At 38.5% G+C, this 19,252-nt stretch overlaps 1 long non-coding RNA gene across 3 annotated transcripts; it reads right to left on the reverse strand.

Moving 5' to 3' along the window:
- Nucleotides 1–1,246: 1,246 nt before the first annotated feature.
- Nucleotides 1,247–18,610, reverse strand: LOC311424775. Of its 3 annotated transcripts, XR_014686182.1 has the most exons (6): nt 18,560–18,597; nt 18,149–18,235; nt 7,743–7,918; nt 7,416–7,591; nt 3,630–3,713; nt 1,247–1,623 (listed from the first exon to the last, which is right to left on the reverse strand). It is a non-coding gene; the product is annotated as an uncharacterized lncRNA (long non-coding RNA). The 3 variants fall into 3 exon arrangements; XR_014686181.1 differs by having other exon boundaries at nt 7,416–7,918; nt 18,560–18,610; XR_014686183.1 differs by lacking the exons at nt 1,247–1,623; nt 3,630–3,713 and having other exon boundaries at nt 7,256–7,918; nt 18,560–18,610.
- Between the last annotated feature and the right edge of the window lie 642 nt (nt 18,611–19,252).

Here is a 19,252-nt window from a genome sequence, read left to right on the forward strand (position 1 = left end):
CCCCTGGTACTATCAAGAGTAATGGAGTAATGTAACGCTTGGAGTAATGTAACGTTTCTATATAAAAATGTAGTTTTATTTACATGTCCTGGAATATTGCAGTCTCATTTACGCTGAATTAATTCAGTTAGCTCTGTTACTAGAACAACTTATTTAATTCAAAGGGCAGGCCTGGCTGCCACAGTGCTGTTCAGGAGGAACAGTTGAGTAACCACAAGGGCGTGACTATTTCACATTACTGGGGGCTCACTTGTACTGCTGACACAGGGCTGGGAAATAGAGAGGAGATGATCTGGACATCATAAAAATAATTTGCCTATATAGGGGATATGGGAGGCTAATTGCAATTTTGATTTCCTCCCCCTCTATACACATGCTTTTGAACAAAATCTTTGAGACAATATGAGAGTATTATCGTATTTTTCACTGTAATGGTTAGTAGACACTGCTTCAGGGTACTAAGAACAGTCCTTGAAATTCCCTGCTGTGGTGATAACAACAGTCCTCCTGGCAGCAGGTCTACTGTAGCTTTCAGACTTACAGAACTATATGACGAATAAGTAGTAAAGATCAGGAATAAGTCATACATACATTCTCATAAATCTTCCATATATTCTCATAATCCATATTCCTAATACAAGGAAGTTTAAACAGCATGTAGCATTTTACAGTCACCCAACATAGCTGAGTCCAGCAGCCTAGAACATACCACCGTCACTGCTGGGAAATCTCATTTTTCCAGATCCTGAGATTTTACAGCAAGGTGGAATGCTTGTTTTTGTGCAGAGCACAGGCACCACATAGGGCTGTCTCACCATCCCCATAGACCAAGACATGGCCTATGCCTCTTTGTATACTGCAAATGAAGTTTTTTCTGCATCAGCCATGGGGAACTTCTCAAAAAAAATCTGGCAACACAAGCTTCAGAGCATCTGCTTGGACCTCCCAGGCCCCAGGGTCCCTTACTGCAGAGAGCATAGATGTTCCTAATCCTCCTCTGCACCTCCAATGCCCTGAGCCCCTCAGGCTACAGGCTCAGGCCCTCTGTTTCATTCTAGTGCACCTTGACACAAGACAGACCTGTAGCAAAACAATGGTAAGGTTTATTTAACCTGGCTTAAAGCCAGAGTTCAGAGGTATGCATTCAAGGGTTGGAAACAAAATGGCTACAGGGAAAACAAAATACAATCTCGCTTGCAGTACTTATTACTCATTAAGGATATTTACCTGAAACATAGCCCTTAGATTGCTGATAGTAATTTCTGTATGTAGACTAAGAGAGGAGACTCTCATCTCCTAGTCTAGGTGATTTCCTTCTGTGACATTTTTGATAGCTTTTCCTAGAGACTTACACTTCAGAGACTCATTCCCATTCTTCCATCCTCTGCTTTATTTCAGATTAAGTGCCCTCCTGTAGGCTCACATGACTTATATGCATCCATGAGAACTTTTGAGCTCAATAGTGTCCCATATATCACTTATTACAAACTGTACATATTATAAGTGCATTTTGTCATTTTCTTCTCAAAGCAATTCCAGGCATAAGAAAGGGAGTCTTGATGAGATGAATCTCAAAGCTGATGGCTCCCTACTGCTCCAATTTCCTGTTAGGTTTGGAGATTTCTAGAGAAACCAAGGAGGTAGTAGATATTACATGAACTCAGTTATTTCTTTTTGAAATAGAACTATCTGCTTTAGACAGCATGTATTTAATAAAAGATCAAACTTTAAATCACTTGTATTATCTCATTTGTAATTTCTATATTCAGATAGCTTCTCTGTGCAGCTATCAGTATATTATGTCCTTGTTTTTAGAACACCTGAAGTATCTGTTATATTTAATTAAAATAGAAGTAATATGTTAACAGCTCCTCTGTGTGACATATTTTTCTAACATCCTCCTTTAAAGCTAGGGAGTAATGGCACATATTCAATAAAATACCTTTTATTACTCAGTTTTGCATTTTAAACTCTAAAACAATTTAAAATAAAGCAGGAGAAAGTGAAATATCCATAATGTTAAAGGTTTCAGACTCTCTAGAAAATGAGTTATTTCTTGAAGTTGTAGGATTAGGAAAAGGCTCTTTTCACCAAAAGGCATACACATCAATACAGCCAACTCTGCATCGCATTTCCTGTACTATAAAGGTTATGATACACTAGCTAGAATCAACATAGAGTCACACTGCAAATTAGATTACAGAGCTGAAAATAATTAAGCAATAACGACAGAGGAACGGGGTATTTCCTGGGGCTTAATGACCTGCAGGGAGGAGCTGAGGTCTTTAATGCTAAACATCAGGAAGAAAACTGCTACAGTATATTTTTCCTGGCCCTTGCATGTACAAAGGGCAATGCCACTTTGCTGCTACTCCCAGAGAATTAATGCTCACAGTGCTAGTCAATCAGATTTATTTATTTGCCACCAGATCCAGTCTGGGGCACTGCAGGACCCTGGCTATGGCAAAGTAATTGGAGATGAGACAACAGAAAGACAGCTGTCCTGGCCATTTTCTGTCATGTAGGGGTGGAAGGATTAAATCAGTTGTCTACTGCAAGCTTTCCTGCTATATGGCATAGGTGATTCAAGTCATTTATTCTCCTCTCTGCACTCACCACCCCTTCCTCAGGCACCTCATCTGACCTTTCTTTAAAACCCACGCTCCAGGAAGTGTCTAATTCCCAGTATTTTTCATCACTGGCAGCTCCCTGCTCATCGTCCCACTGTGTAGGGCTCACAGGGTTTCTAGTCCCCTTTGCCTGCTGTCCCCACCCCCAGCAGGCTCCTGGTGCTTGTAACAGTGTTTTGCTCTCTCTTTGGGGTGCAGAGTACCTCCTCTGTGGGGTGCTCATGTGAGTATATCCCCACTCTATGCTACTCCCTTCCCAGTGCTGCCATCTTAGAGACGAAGCAGTAAGCCAAAGGGACCCAACTCCTTCCTTGTGTTTGCAGCAGAACTAAATCTGTGTTTTTAGCAGAATGGTATTACAGATGAAGACACAGCTAAGATGCAACTATTATTTTCTCTTTTGATTTTGGTTTTCTTTCTACACTTTTTTATCATTTACAGTCTTAGAATTATTTCTACACAATAAATAGAAAGCAGATGATATATACGCTTTTATGCAGTTTTCTTTTTTCTTCATTTTAAGTAAACAATGTTTATGCCAGCTCCTGTTAATGTCCAGGAAAAAAAAAAAATCTATTATGCCAACAAGAAAAAGACTGTGCAAATACTATTTTTTATCCCTAATCAAAATAGAGTTATTCTACAGATTTAATGAGCTACAGTCATCTCTTGTGCAACTGACTGTGCTGGAGTCAAGGGAGTCACACTGGGAAAGGATTTGGCCCATTCTGTGGAAAACAGAGCTCAGAGGTCATGGTGACCTGATTTGCAGCAAGAATGTAAATATAAGTGATAGAGTATTTTTATTTTAATCACTGAACTGCAGAATAATAATCTAATTTCTAGACCTGGGTTTTTGTTCAATGGGGCTCAGTAACATAAGCTCAAGTTTTTCTGCATAACTAACGAATAGCAAATTGCACATCAAAACATGGATCATAATCCCTTTTTACCAAATTATTATCGTAAAATCAGTATTATTAAGTACTATTTACACACCTGGATCTACAAAGTGCTTCACAAGCTGGTTGAGCAAACTGTAGAGCAGAAATCTCATTGCCTATTCCTAAACTGCATCCGCTTCTGTGACAAAAAAAACAAACAACACAACAGCTGTTAACACTACACAGCTGTACTAGACAAAAGCTTGGGCCATATAATGAAGATGATGACTCTACTTATCCTAAATTGCTAGTGAAGTGTAAGTAGGTAGAAAGCATGGTAATAATCCAAGTACTGAGAGTCATACACTTCCATTCTCTTGCTAGAAGCGAGAGATTGTACTTACGAGGACATCAGTCTTATCCAAAACCCCTGCAGATCTTTGCCCATTAATGTCATAGGCAGAGATTAGCTCTGCACTGGTGTAAAGAGAAGATCACAGTGGCTAACCTGATAACTGTATCTTATTCTTAGTGCACCTCAATGTTTTCCCAGGAGGGCCTCCTACAGCTACCCTCTTAATTTGTGAGTTCTCACAATTCAATGCTTTCACGGACCACAAAAATGCAGCCTGTGAGGAACAAAAGGTGTTTCCTATCTCTCTGTTAACCATGGACTCTTCCTTTTTTGGTTAGCTGGGATGCTCAATGGAGATCTGCTGATGGAGAAGCCTTTCTATCTTCTCCAAGCTCCCTTCCTCCAAAGGTAAACAAATTGTTCAGAAACAGTGACAGCATAAAGGGAAAAATCTGACATCTTTCTTCCCCATGAAATCAGTTATCTTAAAGTAATATGAATAGAGACTATTAAAAATGTCCATGTATGTTAGCATGTGTGTACTCTAAACACAGAGTTCTTCATCTCACAGCCAGGACTGCAGGCCCTACTTCACATATTGTTACTGTCACGTCAAAAAAGAGGATTCTCTAGTAATTTAAACACTTTTAGATTTTTTTTTGAAACAATACAAATGAAAAAAATATTTTTCAGCCTCAGTTGTAAGAGCAGCCTGCTGCTAAAGTTTTCATTCAGCATGTGCCATCTGCAGACGCAAACTGTATAACACAATATTTTACCCATCTCTCTTCATATTCTGGTTGTCATGAAGTATTTTCAGTGGGCTCACAAGATGTGAAAACACAAAAGCCCAGTAATGCTTCAAACATCACAGGCACAAGCTCCCTAGATGTCTCTGCAACATACAGTATTCCTTTAAGTTCCCTTTTCTCCCCTCCCCAGTGGCTCTGAAGCCTCCAGAGAGACCCTGTCCTCCTCCATCTCACCGACAGATATCTCCACAGTGGGGGGTACCTAGCCATTAAGCAGCCTATTAAAAAAAAAAAAAAAAAAAAGAATCTGTTTGCCACGCTAGTAAGAAGAAAGGCAAAATTTGCCTAAGAACCATGTGACAGACTAAAATGTCCTTGGGTCTGTCAGGCTGCAGAGAAGAAAGCACCTTACAGCCAAAAAGACAAAAGCAGGGAGTAAAAATGCCATGCTGGCAGGTGAGAGCAAAGCTTTTTGCTTCATGACTCCCAGGGATAGGGTGGAAAGACATGCATTTCTCTATGTTGTTGTTTTTTTTTGTTCCCCCCCCCCCCCCCCCCCCCCCTCTTGTTTATGCACCTCCAGCTGACCTGATTATGTCAATGCCTCCTGAAACTCTTTCTAACAACTTCCCTCCATCACAGTGACACTTCTGATGAAAGCAACATTGAGCTGACCCAGGGAGTGACTGCACATTCCTGGAACTGGCTGCAGCTCCTGTGCCACCATGAACTTTGCAGATAGGGATTTTGCTACCCTAAAAGGAGAAATTAGCAGTAGGATGGAGGAGAGTGCTGCACTGAGCCCATCGCCACCAGGGAGAAAGGGCAGGCTCAGCCTGGTCCTAACTGAGGTCTCACAGTGCTTTTTGCGTTCTTCATTTTTTTCATTTCTTCCTTAGGGAAGGCTGTTTACTTTAGATCTATCAGTGCTGGAAACAAAACATGAAGTTGCTTATGACATTAAAATTACCCTTCTTCAGGGAACAGGGTACTTGTAAACAAGAACATGTTAAGACATAACATAAACCCATTTTGTTAAGTGTAGTGTGCAACAGCTAATAAAGCAAGTCAAATTTACAGCTGTGACTAGCAAATGTGAGGGGATGATTTTTTTTTTCTTAGGTGGTAATGTGCTTTAAAGGGAGTGTAAATCTGCATTTTTTGGTGGGAAAAGCTGGGTCACAGGCAGAATTCAAACCAGATGAGGACTCCTGCTGTTCTTTCACTGGGTCAGATTCTCAGCTCCTTTTGTTTGTTTGTTTGTTTGTTTTTTAATTTTTATTTTGTTGACATGCTTACTACAATTTACTTCAAATTCCTTACATAGTGACAAGTTACAAAACTCACCAATCCTTTAATTTCTTTTAATTTGCTTCTTTTCTGTGTTCCTTCCTTCCATGTATTGTCCACCTTCCAATACAGGATGGTGGACAAATACTAACTCATTATAATGATATATTTCTACAGTATAACAAGAATGTTTTACAAGGGGAAGTGAAGCAAACATTTTTGAGCTAATAACGGCAGTTTTTCGGCACTGTGGAGTCCATGTTTTTTCTGTACTACCTGTGACCACTTATTTTATTCTATCTTCACCGTGGACAAACACCACAGTTTTTTACTTTGATTTGACTTTTATGACACATCCAGAAATTAAGCCTTAGGAATGAGTAACAAACATTCAAAATCCCACATGTCCAAACAGGTATTCCTTGAGTATGGTATCCAGCAGTCCTGATGACTCTGTGTCTAGTAAGGTAGGACTTGAGGCTGAGATGTTAGAACAATACAAATTCCTGAACTACTTCCAAAATACCAACCTGTACTTCTCATACCAAATAGAAACATACCCATTAAAATATGAGCAACTTATTAATGACTATGAATACTAAGGGTATGCTACCTACCATATGCAATAGTGTACAAGGGACAGTGAAAAGTCTTCAAGGATTTTTCTTAATAAAATAACTTGTAAGATTTTACTTACACATCTCAGAAAAATATTCTGTTGTCTCAGTAGACAGATTGAAATCATAGAATCATTAAAGTTGAAAAAGACCTCCAAGATCATCTGGTCCAACCATCCCCCTACCACAAGTATCACCCAATAAACCATGTCCCCAATCAGATGTACCACATCTGACCTTTCCTTAAACACCCCCAGGGACAGTGATGCCAACACCTCCCTGGGCAACTTGTTCCAGTGCTTGACTACTCTTTCTGAGAAGAAATTTCTCCTAATTTCCCCTGGTGTAACTAGAGGCCATTACATCTTGCCCCATCAATAGTTATCTGTATCAGAGGAACAACATGTTCTCAGATGAATTAAGCTATGTGCTTATACCTAAAAATAAAATAAAATAAAATAAAATAAAATAAAATAAAATAAAATAAAATAAAATAAAATAAAATAAAATAAAATAAAATAAAATAAAATAAAATAAAATAAAATAAAATAAAATAAAATAAAATAAAATAAAATAAAATAAAATAAAATAAAATAAAATAAAATAAAATAAAATATGTTTTTATATTGAAGAGACTGTGAAATAAAAGTAAATTTTATAAAAATAAAATAGAAAGCAAACAGGAGATATGTTATGTTCTCTATTATGGCACTATGAGAAGTTCAGCTTTATGGGACAAGCTTGAATTTTATTTTTTCTTTTGATTTGTATGCCACTGTCTGCTTGTGCATTTCACAAACACATTCTTCTCAATGCCTATAGCAATAAATCAGCCCCACAAACCTAAGCAAATAAATAAATTAAAAAAATACCTTTTTCCAGCTCACCTTAAACTATGAAGGCTTTGATGAGAATGCAGTCTTTTTTGCCAATAAAATGCCTGTTCGGCTTACATCTATTTATTGTGTTGTCTTGCCATCCTTCATTATCAAGTCTCAAATTTGATTGCAAATGCTTTTCATCAGACATCACATCTTTATCCCTGTAGACACTCCAACATCATCTCAGCAGAGTCAAAAGAAACAATGAAAAACAGGCACACACATCCATCAACCAATCCAGCATAAATACTAGTTTCTGCAGACGAATCTTTGCATATTATTAGACTCATGAATAATCCAATAAAACAACATATTGGGGGTATAACTGCACACCTTTAGAGGAGCCTGATTTCAGGCTGTCAAGCAATTGCTTTCTGGATCTCCAGTATGGCCCCTTTTTGTTGGCAGGGCTTCATCCTTGCACTTCTTCTTGCAACCACCCCTCCTGTCTGGCACTTTGAATCAGGGTCTTCCCATGACCGCGGTGTGAAGCAGGCAAAATGGCTCATCTGAAAAAAAAAATTTAAAAGAGCTGCAGGGGAAAGTTTTAACATGATTCAGTCCCACATACGGATTTGGCTTTTGGCACTCAATGTGTCAGTCAGATACTCATGGCTGCGCTTAGGTCAACCAGCAGCTGCCACAAGCAACACAGAGCCACGTGGTGAAAGGACAGATGTGTGTTCCCTGCCAGTTTTTACAGCTATTATGTTAAAACTACCATGGTGTGACTGGTTCAAAAGTGCACCCAGCATGGTTAAGTAGACCAGTCAATTCACAGTGGGTGAAACCTTAGCCACATGAAGTCAGCAAAATATTGCCTGTGATGGGCACAGAGTTTCACCCACTCTCTCCAGCAGTGGGAAGTACCCTGACCAACTGCATGTGTTTTGAGCAAGGTCTTTCCATTTAGCCATGGCAAGTAGAGCACACTCAATTTAATGCCCAAGCAGGGACTGTTGTTCACTTATTAATTCCTTCTGTCTTCCACCTTGACTAGAATTAAACTGCTTTGCAAGGTGGAGCAGGTTTTCTCTTTCTCTTCCTTCTGTGCAATATATTTCAGCCTTGGCCATTTGGCTTTGAAGGACTCAAGGGCAGAGTGTGTGGGATGTGACATTTACCAGGATTCCTGTTTTACTCTTTGTTCAGTGCTCAGGGCCAGGTGAGAATTTCCTTTACAATTTTGACAAACTCTGTCCATCACACACCCACACAGAATGCAGTGAAAAGAAAAACTACCTACATTTACCATGGGAGAAGGATTATGCCATACAGGTTGGGTGCAGGATTGAGAGCAAGGTTTTGACTTTCTAAGCCTTGTTCTGATGGTTTCTTCCTGAAGTGCAGGTAAGACATTTAACATTTGTATACAGGAGATAATAATTTGGGGGTTTATATTTTATCTTTTTCTATAACAGCCCAATGTTTCCTTATAACTTTATTACTGTGAGGATTAATTGAATTTCCTGATGATGCCCTATATGAGTGCTAAGTATCTCTATTGCTAGGTTTTTCCTGCTTGCATCTCCATCTCCAATAAAAGCTGAACGTGTTATCTCTGCTCAGGAGGCAAGTCTGCGAAAACAGGTGAGTTTGCTCTGTGCCCTGATGAACAGCAAATGCAGGTGAGCCAAGATGAGGGTCTCACCACAGAGAACAACCAGTATTTATCCAGCAGTGCTGAAATCTAAGGGAAAGCAGAAGTTCCACAGGAACAAAGGTGCACAAAGACAGATGAGTTTGTAGAGGTCTGATAGAAGAAGGCACTGCCAGTGTCTAAGCATGTGTCTAATTGCTGTCCCTAATCCGTGCCTAGGGTCAGACTCTGATACATTCATAGAATCATAGAATATCCCGAGTTGGAAGGGACCCATAAGGATCATCAAGTCCAACTCCTGGCACCACACAGGTCTACCCAAAAATTTTAGACCATGTGACTAAGTGAGAGAGAGCACCCTCTCTCACACAAGTAGCTCTATAGTACACAAACACATGCAGGTTGACACTTTCCATCCATCCACACACTTACATGGATACATACTCATGCTGATTTTACACAACTTATGTCTGTGCTTGAGCTATGAAATTGCAGAAGGGGCTGATAACAAGGTTTTCTAATGCTTGTTATGATAAACATGCAGCTATCAATTGCCTGTAACTTTGCCAAATTTCTCCTGTCTAGCTCCAGCTGAAATATAGTGCCAACTATATACTTTTTGGAAAACCTTTACAGTGAAGCTTTTCAGACTAGTCAGTAATCTGAATCAGGCAAAAAAATGTACTGCTGTCTATGCAAATAAATAAATAAATAAATAAAATAATAATAATAAAAAAATCTGGGTAGAGATGCTCTTACTAGAGATCTCTACTCTAGTAGAGATGCTCTTACCAGCCCCATATTTTGCAGCAGGAATTTAAGCTTGGCTGGATGATGTGGACCTTTATTTCAAGTGTGCTTTTGCTATCCCCATGAAAAACAGCCCACATTTGTCCCAGTCATGGGTCCCTGAAACATCCTGCCTTGCAGTGGAAAATCTGGAAAATCTTCAAGATTTTAGAGCTAAAAAGTTGTAAAAGGAGCAGGAGAAATCCTGCCCAGTCTCCTGTAGATGATGAGCCAGGTCAGCCTAACCATGAAACTTTGCCATGATTTTCATGCTCCCCCTCGAGGTCAGGGCGGGATGAATTGATTCATCCTGAGACAAAGGTGCAGCAGAAGGAAGCTAGCTCTCACGAACATAAAATGACTTGTCTTTACAAGTATGGACTGGGGTGGGCTTACAAGGGCCCTGTAGCACTGGTTTGATTTTGCCCAGTTGTGCTGGACTTCAGAGCCAAGAAGTGGGGACCAGGAGGAGAAGAAAAAAAATGGAGTGCAACCCTCCATCACCTTAAAGGAAATGGTCACTGCTGCCTGCAAAATTCCCCTTCCCAGCCCCAGTGTCCTGCTGGTTCTGTTGTGGGAAGTGACATGAGGATGAAGGGGGGCCTCAAGCCCATGGGGCCATATTTTTCAACCCTGGCATGGTAGGGACTCCACCAAGTCCCAGAGACCTTCCTCTTTCCCCCTCTTCCCCTCCCTGCCTGCTTGCCTCTCACTGTGGTCTCAAGAGTAGGCCATGTCCCCATCGAGGAGGAAAGAAGGAAGACACCTGTCTGGCTAGGGAATCAACAAGACCCATTGCTCAGCTGCAGGACTCACAAAAGAAAATGTATATGTATATCTGTTTAAAAAAACATAACAATTATGAATTTTCTTAAATGTAACAATTCAGGTGTTCTTTTCTCCACCATGGGTTTTGATTAACAGCAGTGTCTACTTATAATTTCACTTTCCCAGTGTATAAACAGTAGCCTAAATGCTTTTCTGAGTCAAGACTAAATAGATACAGGGCAACATTCCTTTCAGATTTATTACAGGTATATTTAATTCAGACTTGCCATGACAGTTCCACCCCTCTGTGGAAGCTTACCAGAGTGCTTCTGACCACTGAGTCCAGATGTCCTTCAACATCCCACTACCCACAGGTTTGAATCCCCCCAAAAAACAGTGTAATTCTGAAAACTTCTAAGGGGCATGTGTGATATCCACAGCTGGTGGTAGTGTAAGATTAAAATTAAATAGTGGTTTATTAATCTGTTCACACATAAACCCCTACAGACACACCTCTGGAAGCAAGGCTACAAGGCAGTTCCTTCCCAGCCATGAGACTCTACTGCAAATTTCCCAGGGATGACCACTCGTCCATTCACCGCTATAGGCACTGCCCCATCTGCACATTCCCACACCCGCACAGACATGCTTCTGCAGCTCTGGGTGTTCAGCTCATGCGGTCAGACCTGAGCTAGTCTGAAATGTACCCCCATGTGCCTACAGTGTGAATGCCAGGCCCTCCACACTAACCATTTCAGTCTACAGAGCAGCTGGAATTGCATCACACTATCTGATAACACAGCCAATGTTCTTAAGCAGTAGAAAAACAACTATAAACAATGGCTAACCAGGCTAATCTGGTGACTTTCCAAGCATATGTGCATTTTTTGCCAAAATTTTCAAGACTTGTGTTTTTCAGATTTCTTTTCATTGGGATATATAAGGCGATCCCGTAAATAACTCATTGATTTCTGTATTTGTTTTAAAAAGGTTTATTTTCTCTTTCTCTCTCTCTCTCTTTTTTTTTTTTTTTTTTAGTGCTCAGCTGGCTTCAATCAAGAGGTTTGAAAAATCTTCCAAATTCAAAACTTTCAAAATGCATGCATCCATCCTTACAGTAACATCTAGCCAGCCTCTAAATAAATAAATAAATCCTGCTAATCTTCTAATAATCCTAACACAGCAATTTAATTCTGTAGCACATCTGCTTCCAAAAAAATGTTTTGCATGTTTTTCTGATTGTGTTTCTACATCTAAACGAAATTGAAACAAATTTTACAGTTCCCATTGAACACTGTTGAGTTCCTCACAGAGTAGATAAATGATTGCTATGACTGGGAACACCATGAAATTCAAAAAGCATTTAGAGAATCAGAAGACATTAACTCACTTGTGTTCTTTCTTTTGTTGTTGTGAGAATGCCACTTATTGAAATTTTGCCCCAGAAGCTTACAGCTTTATCTTAGAGGCAATATTCTCATTCAATGTTCTCTGTATATTTTTTAGCTAAGTTATTTTATATCCAACTACATGGATTCTACATAATTCTGTTTTACACCCCATTAACACTAATGCTGGGAGGTTTAAATGAATTCTTACTGCTTCCCACATAGTTCCCCACACTAGTTCACAGTAAATAGTATCCCTGATGAACAGTTAACAGATAATTTTTGTCTTGCTGATACAAGAAGCATAGATTTTTCTTCAATTTATGTAAAGGGTATGAGAAAGTATGATTTATGTGCTCACAATAACTACTCACAATACTACTTGTTTGATTATTTCCTAGTCAATAAATCCATAATCTCCTGGGCTGCTGAGTATCACTATGTTTAAAGCTTGAGAAAGTAAAGCCCAGTTGAATAAAGAGATAAAATAACCACACTTTGCAAGGAAAATTTTGCTCAGAGGCAACACTAAAATATTGTTGCATGTCCTAGAGGTAAAGCCTAACTCAGTCTGAATTACAAACCTTACTGCAGTGTCTGACAGATTCATTGCTTCTTCTCCCTTTTGCTTGCCTACTGTACTTGCCAGTTCCTGGAAAATAGTTGTCTGTGTCACTTATTGTATCCAAACAATATCTCCCTTGAGTTTTAACTGCTACACAAATAAAAATATGACATGAAGGACAGAGGATAATTTTGGCCTGCTGGCATTTTTCGTGTCTGTGGGTTAAGGAAAGTTAATAAGAGAGTTTACTGTGTATACCACTTGCACACTAAAAATGTTCCTCAAGAGGTTAAAAGTTCAAAGTTGAGTCAAAGTCTGTACTGCCTCCGCTCTTCCCTTTTAATTATCTGAGGTCAGGAAGTTAATAATACCAGAAATCCCCAGTAGAGACCTCTTGCTCAGTGTATGAACTTTAAACTTGTTCAGTTTTTTTTCAAAGGGTAAAAAGTTCAGTGAAAACACAGTGGATTTTCCCTCTGGTCTCCACCAATTCAACCTCAAGGGTTAAAAGTTTAACTGTAAAAGAGAAACCTTTGTTCTCTGAACTACATTTAAAGAGTTCACTTATTAGAAGGTAAAGATTTCAAACAGAAGCTAAAGTCCAAAGTTATTCTTTTCCATAATGATGAAAATATCACAATAAAAAAAAGTCCTTTGATCTGTTATCACTTCTTTCAGAAGCGACTGTCAAAACTTATTTCTCTCTTTGTTTTGAACTTTGGACGAGTAATGGAGTCACATGGGTCCCTAAGGCCACGTGTATCTGTTAAACAGCAACATGCTGCATTTGTGAATTGTCCTACATTTTTCAAACAGACAGTATCTTTTTTCCTGCTGAAACATTTACAGGAGATGTTTATCCACCAAGACCTTTTACACAGTTTATTTCACACAAGCTCAGGTTGACCAGTTGTCAATGGTAAAAGTGACAAGTATAGGTGTTTTTATCATCTTCATTCTGTAAGTAAGAAGATCCTCATGCTTTCTCTAAATAATAAGATCCTCATGTTGACCTTTTAGCAACTATGCTGGTGGAAAATATACAAAACAGATGTAATTAAAATATGTTGTTTTTAATATAACACTGTTCAGGTTTGTGCTGTCAGAGGCCCCTGAGGGGCATTCAATAAGTGCGAAGAGACTGATACTAATCATCAGGGGTCAAAAGAATTCAGAAAAGAAGAAAAGCCAATGGAAATGTTACTTTTGTTTTTAGTATTTGTACCGTGTTAATGGCCAGAATAAGCTTTTATGAAACTCAAATAGGAAATGCCCTTGGCTTGAAAGATAACATGTACATGAATTTGGGACAACTGCAATCTTGCAAAACAACAGTTTCTTATCTGGACTGTCATTAGGGAATTTCTCATCATATGAGTTTCAGATTACTGTGGCATGAGTGGTCTTTTCATTAATGATCAGTTTATTAATGTACAAATACTCACATAACAGTTTGTTCCTGCTTCATTTATGAAGATGAAGCTCAGCATTTCAGTCTAGCTGTATACACAAGAAAAACCTCCCGATGTGCCTGGAAAGTGTTGCTCTGACCAATAACTGTGGCTTTGATCTTTGATATAAACCTCAGCAAAATCCAGATGAGCTCTAACTTCAGTTTTCTTTAGACCTGACCATCTCACTCTCGGAATATAGCTGGAGAATTTTTTTCCTCCTCCTGCTCTACCCAACCCACATTTTCAATTTTGAGAAATGTGACTTTAAATCTAACACAGCTCTTGAAATTCTTTCACTTGGATGAAACATACACTTTGCCTTTCTTGTAGAATAATGTCTAATGCTGTGTCTATAAGATAACAAGCACCTCACAATCTACCTGTAAATACTCCCTATTAAGAAACTTGTCCTAAACTACCCCCTTTGGTTTTAGTTCTCCTACAGACTTTGTATGACCTTTTCTTTCAGTTAATCTATCATTCATCAAGTATTTCTACTAGCATCTTTCCTTTATCACTTTGGTCACTTTTTTTTTTTTTTTTTTTTTACACTGTCAGATGAGGACTAGACCTAACAACTTTTCTTTAAATATTTTGAGACTTTTTATGTCTCTTTTATGTGATCAGTAATCGACCATGATACATAAGCCATTTCAAGTTCATTTCAGTAGGACAGGTTTGCTATTTTGTCAGAACTACTTTACTAGGTTGAGACGTCCTGAAGTTCAGCTAATGATGGTGACCTTATGAAAGGGTGTATTTGGGCCAGTTCAGCCACATTTGTTTCAGTCTCTCTAAAGGGGCTGCTGGGATTTAAGAACAGAAGTATATGTAGAAGCCATTTTGTAAATATATATATACAATATACATATGCCATGCAACTAGCTCCACATGACCTTCTCAGCAAGCTCCATTCAAAACCCAAATTTACAAATTAATAACAGATTCTGTGGGTTATAGGTCATCCAGATGGAGGAAGGGATGACTGAATCTGATTATGAAAACATTTATGAAAGTTGCAATAGGCAGTGTACCATAATTTTTTATCGGAAGATGTCTCTTTTGTACATAATTGTCATTTTACTCAACTAATTATAATTAAATTCAATATGGAAAGAAAAGCAGACTATTCGATACAGCTGACATTAACAATATTTGTGCAAAGCATGACTGTTTCACAAATACAGTCTGTGTTCAAGTGATTCCAGGACCAAATTGAATACCTGGCAATCAAACCTCTGTGAATTATCAATTTAAAAGGAGCATACTTTTTCAGCTTCACTGCAACAAGAGCCATTCCAGTTCACTTTTGCTTCTGTCTCCACATATACCCTTTTGCCTTTAACTATAGCTGTTTCATGTCTCAGCTCCACCTTACTACAAGCTAACTCAATCAAGATTTTGCTGTGTCTTAAACTGTAGACTAAAAAAATTAAGCTGATATTTTTCTTGATAGTAAAATAAACTTCATTGGCAAAGTAGCTAACTCATACTGTACTCTCTTGAAGATTTTTTTTTTTTTTTTTTTTTTGGGGGGGGAGGGGTGGTAGTGCAATTGCAACTGCAAAGTTCAGAACCAGCACTTCAGATAGTTTTATAAGTTTTTTACTCATCTCTGCAATCATCTCATTCCCTTCACAAACATGTGTCTCATACAAAACCACTTTTGAGTGCAAAATTCAGCTTCTGGCCAGCAGGATAGTAATACTTTCTAAAATAAGAACTCTGAACTCAAGGACCATCAAGCTGCACTGGGAAGAGAGCAGGATTAGACTTCCCACCTGTCCACTGAGTTGGCAATACATTCGAGTGTCTCTACTCCCCTGTTGTCTCAATCTACCTCCCTGTGTATTAAGATACGATACAGCAGTTTGAAGTAAAACAACCAGCAACAAGCTATGGTAGCTTATAAGCCACAACATACACATATCTGCAGCCTCTGCATCAGGGGTGATGACCTTCCACTGAGGAACTGGGAATGGTGGAGAGCTCTGCAATTTCACCAAAATGAGTCACCAGCACTTTTGAGAAGTGCCCTGAAAGACACAGCATACTTGGGGGTAGGAGGAAGCTTGGTTTTGGATATTTTCATTGTTTCTGTGCTTTGTCAAGACTCTACAATTTGTTCCATCTGCAATTCCTCTTTCTATTTCTCTGCTCAGCCATTATGCACTACTTGTGCCCTTCTACTGTAAACTTAACTGACAAAGCCCTGTCCCTTGCCCTGCAGGAATGTACTGCCATGATAAAAACTAGGAAAATTCAAAGTAATTTGAATGTCTTTCCTACAGAGAGCTCTTCTGGAAGAGCTGCTCCATATTCTGCATGAGAAGAGAAGAGAGAACAGATTCAATCACCATATATTACAAAAATCACCCACAGATAAAACAAGATCTGATGCTATAGCCCCTAAGCTTAGTCCTAATGGGTCCTTTGAAAAATGAATGTTTTCTCATAATGCAGCCACTGCTTATCTAAAATGGAAACAGAAAGAAAAATAGCTGGATGCCAGTTGTCCACAATACATTTCAGATAAAACTTATTAAAAAAAAAATAATCAGTCACAAGGCAGCAAACAACACAGTACAGACAGCTCTAACAAGCACTTTGGGATCTTATTATTATTTTATTGTAGTATTTTCATAGCTATTATTTTAGTAGGCTGGACTCACCTAATAAAAGTATAATGTATCTTGTGAGTGGATGATCAGATCATCTCTCTGACAGCTGTACACAAAGGTGATGTGAAAAATTAGAGCCTCCTTTGCACCTGAATCCTTCCACAGGTGATTAATTTGCAACCTTTGTAGCCAAAAACAGCTGACTTTATGGGATTCAGCTAATATTAATTCAATGATTGACAAATTTAAAGGGGAGAAACCCCTTATTCCCATATGATTTCAAACTCTAAGCTTAGAATCAGGTGTGCTGACCACCACTAGGATCATGGTTACACTTGCCAAAATTACATCTTTTGCAACCAAAAGGAAGGAAAAGAATAAAAGAAGAATAAAATGAGAGCTTTCAAGTAATCCCTGAAGACCCAGAGCCCTGAAAAGCTGAACCTTTTGTCTTTTCAAGAATAGCAACAAAGCTTCTGAAACAAGCTTTGTAAATAAAAACACATGGCAAGTCCCTTTTTCCCCACGCAGGGAACACACATGTAGGGAACAACCCTGTCCAGTTTCAAATGTGTCAGACATTGAAACACAGCTGCTTCTAGAGACATAGCTGAGTTAGAAGACCTCAATTAAAACAAAACGATGAGCACAAACAATACAATATGGCTACCTACTCTTGTCAGAACCAGCTGTGAGATGAGTAGTCCTAAAACAATGGAGTCTTTAAAAAACAAAATACACACAAATTAACTTAAGCACACAGCTTTTGCAACTAACTTGTGTGTTAGCCCTCTATTCCTTTTACAGAAAAAGAACATTGAAGGTCATTAAAGCAATGGGCAAATTTCTCAAAGAAACCCCTCATGAAGACAATTCACTTACATAAATTATTGGGTGATAACTAGTATGAACATTGAAAAGATTTGGGCAGTACCCAGTGGAAGAAAAAAATCTGCTTTGAACTATCCAAAAATATGAGCAAACCATGTAGAAATAATTAATCATATGCAGCCTATTACAATTAAAAGTGTATTCTTAAATAGCTTCTTGATTGAGAACAAATGCCTCATTAATCTGGAACATATCAATTTAGGAACACAAGAAATGTCAAGTAGAGAATGATGACCAATATGATATGGGACTTCACATGCTGCATGTGCTCCATCTCAAAGGCTCACAAAGAACAATCAACACAAAGGTCAGTGGATGTGATGAGTTGGAAAAAATCCACTGACATTTATTAAAAAAAAAAAAAAAAAAAAAAAAGTCATTATTTCATTGTAGAGCATTAAATATTACAGGAGCTCTAAAGTGGTCACGTCATCCCATTTGCTATTTTTTTTCAAACGCACCTTCTATCCTGATATTTGTCTGGGAATGTCTTTACTGTTATTGTTAAAAAAAAAAAAAAAGTCACTGTTACAACTGCATCTTACTGTATGTCCACATAATGCTTTCTGAGCAAATGTGAGCTTACTCTGTCCATGATACAAGTGACTTAAGAGGGGCACAGTCACATCAGAACAACTCTAAACCTAATTCCAGACATCTTACCTGGCTGGCTGTTCTGTCCTGGGCTTGGTATCATGTTATTCAGGAGACAAGGAAGTTGCTCAGCACAAGGCAAGTTTCTGGAAAGATCTAGAAAGATCGAAACATATGCTTTAAAATGACTTCACCTTTCAAATTATTTATATAAGTTCACTGCTGATTTTCAAAGGCCAAACTAACATAAAAATATTTTACTGTTACAAAGCCGCAGTTTAAAGAGGAAATTTCAGCAATATTTTTACACTGGAATCTCTGGTGCAGTTATAAATAGTTTAAAAGTGTTTTTCCCTGAAGACTTCATTTTGTTGGTGGATTTCATTCAACTACTCAGAACTGTCTATTGTGACACAAAAACTTGTGAGGTCTACATTGCACTACCACCAGCAGGACTCAGCAACAGCTGTATCAGCAAACCTCTTTCAGCTGCAAATTTAGCCTTAGCCTGTTAGGCCACTAGGTCTCCATAGCAGTGTTTGAGATGAAGAGGGTTTATATAGCCTCTCTCCCCTTTCCTCCCCTCCATAAGGAAAGCCCTAAAGCACTATGTGGCCTGTAACTGCCACCATGCATATGTTATTACCTCTCCATGGCAAGACATCTCCTTTGACAAAAGTGCAGATTTTTTGTCATTAATTAAGCATCTTAAGGGAAAGGGAAGTTTCTGTAAAAAACACAAGCATAGGTGGGAGAAAACTATGTTTTCCTGATAAGTTATTTCTTTGTTCAGAAATAACTCCACTGTACTGACATTATCCCTCTGACTGAACTGCAACAACAAACCACATGAGTTATTTGGTGAACTGCTTATGGGAGCTGATGGTGATCTTTCTCATATCTTTAATCTTCTGTATGTCCCAGATTGTATTTCCTATTACATAGTGTGAAGTTCAGGAGAGTTGTTGGACTAGGGTAAATCTTGCTTCTGTTTCAGTGTTTTAAAAATTGATTTGAGTATTCACTGTAAATATATGCTTACAATCAGGTTTATAATTGGTTGAAAGGGATTAAATTTGTAGGGAATAAAAAAAAAAATTACACGCATGGGACAACTGTCTTGACTGCACTAACTGTCCAATCAGAGAATAATGGCAATGCAACATAACTTTT

The sequence above is a fragment of the Aythya ferina genome (assembly GCF_964211825.1).
Source record: "Aythya ferina genome assembly, chromosome: 1".
Lineage (NCBI taxonomy): Eukaryota > Metazoa > Chordata > Aves > Anseriformes > Anatidae > Aythya > Aythya ferina.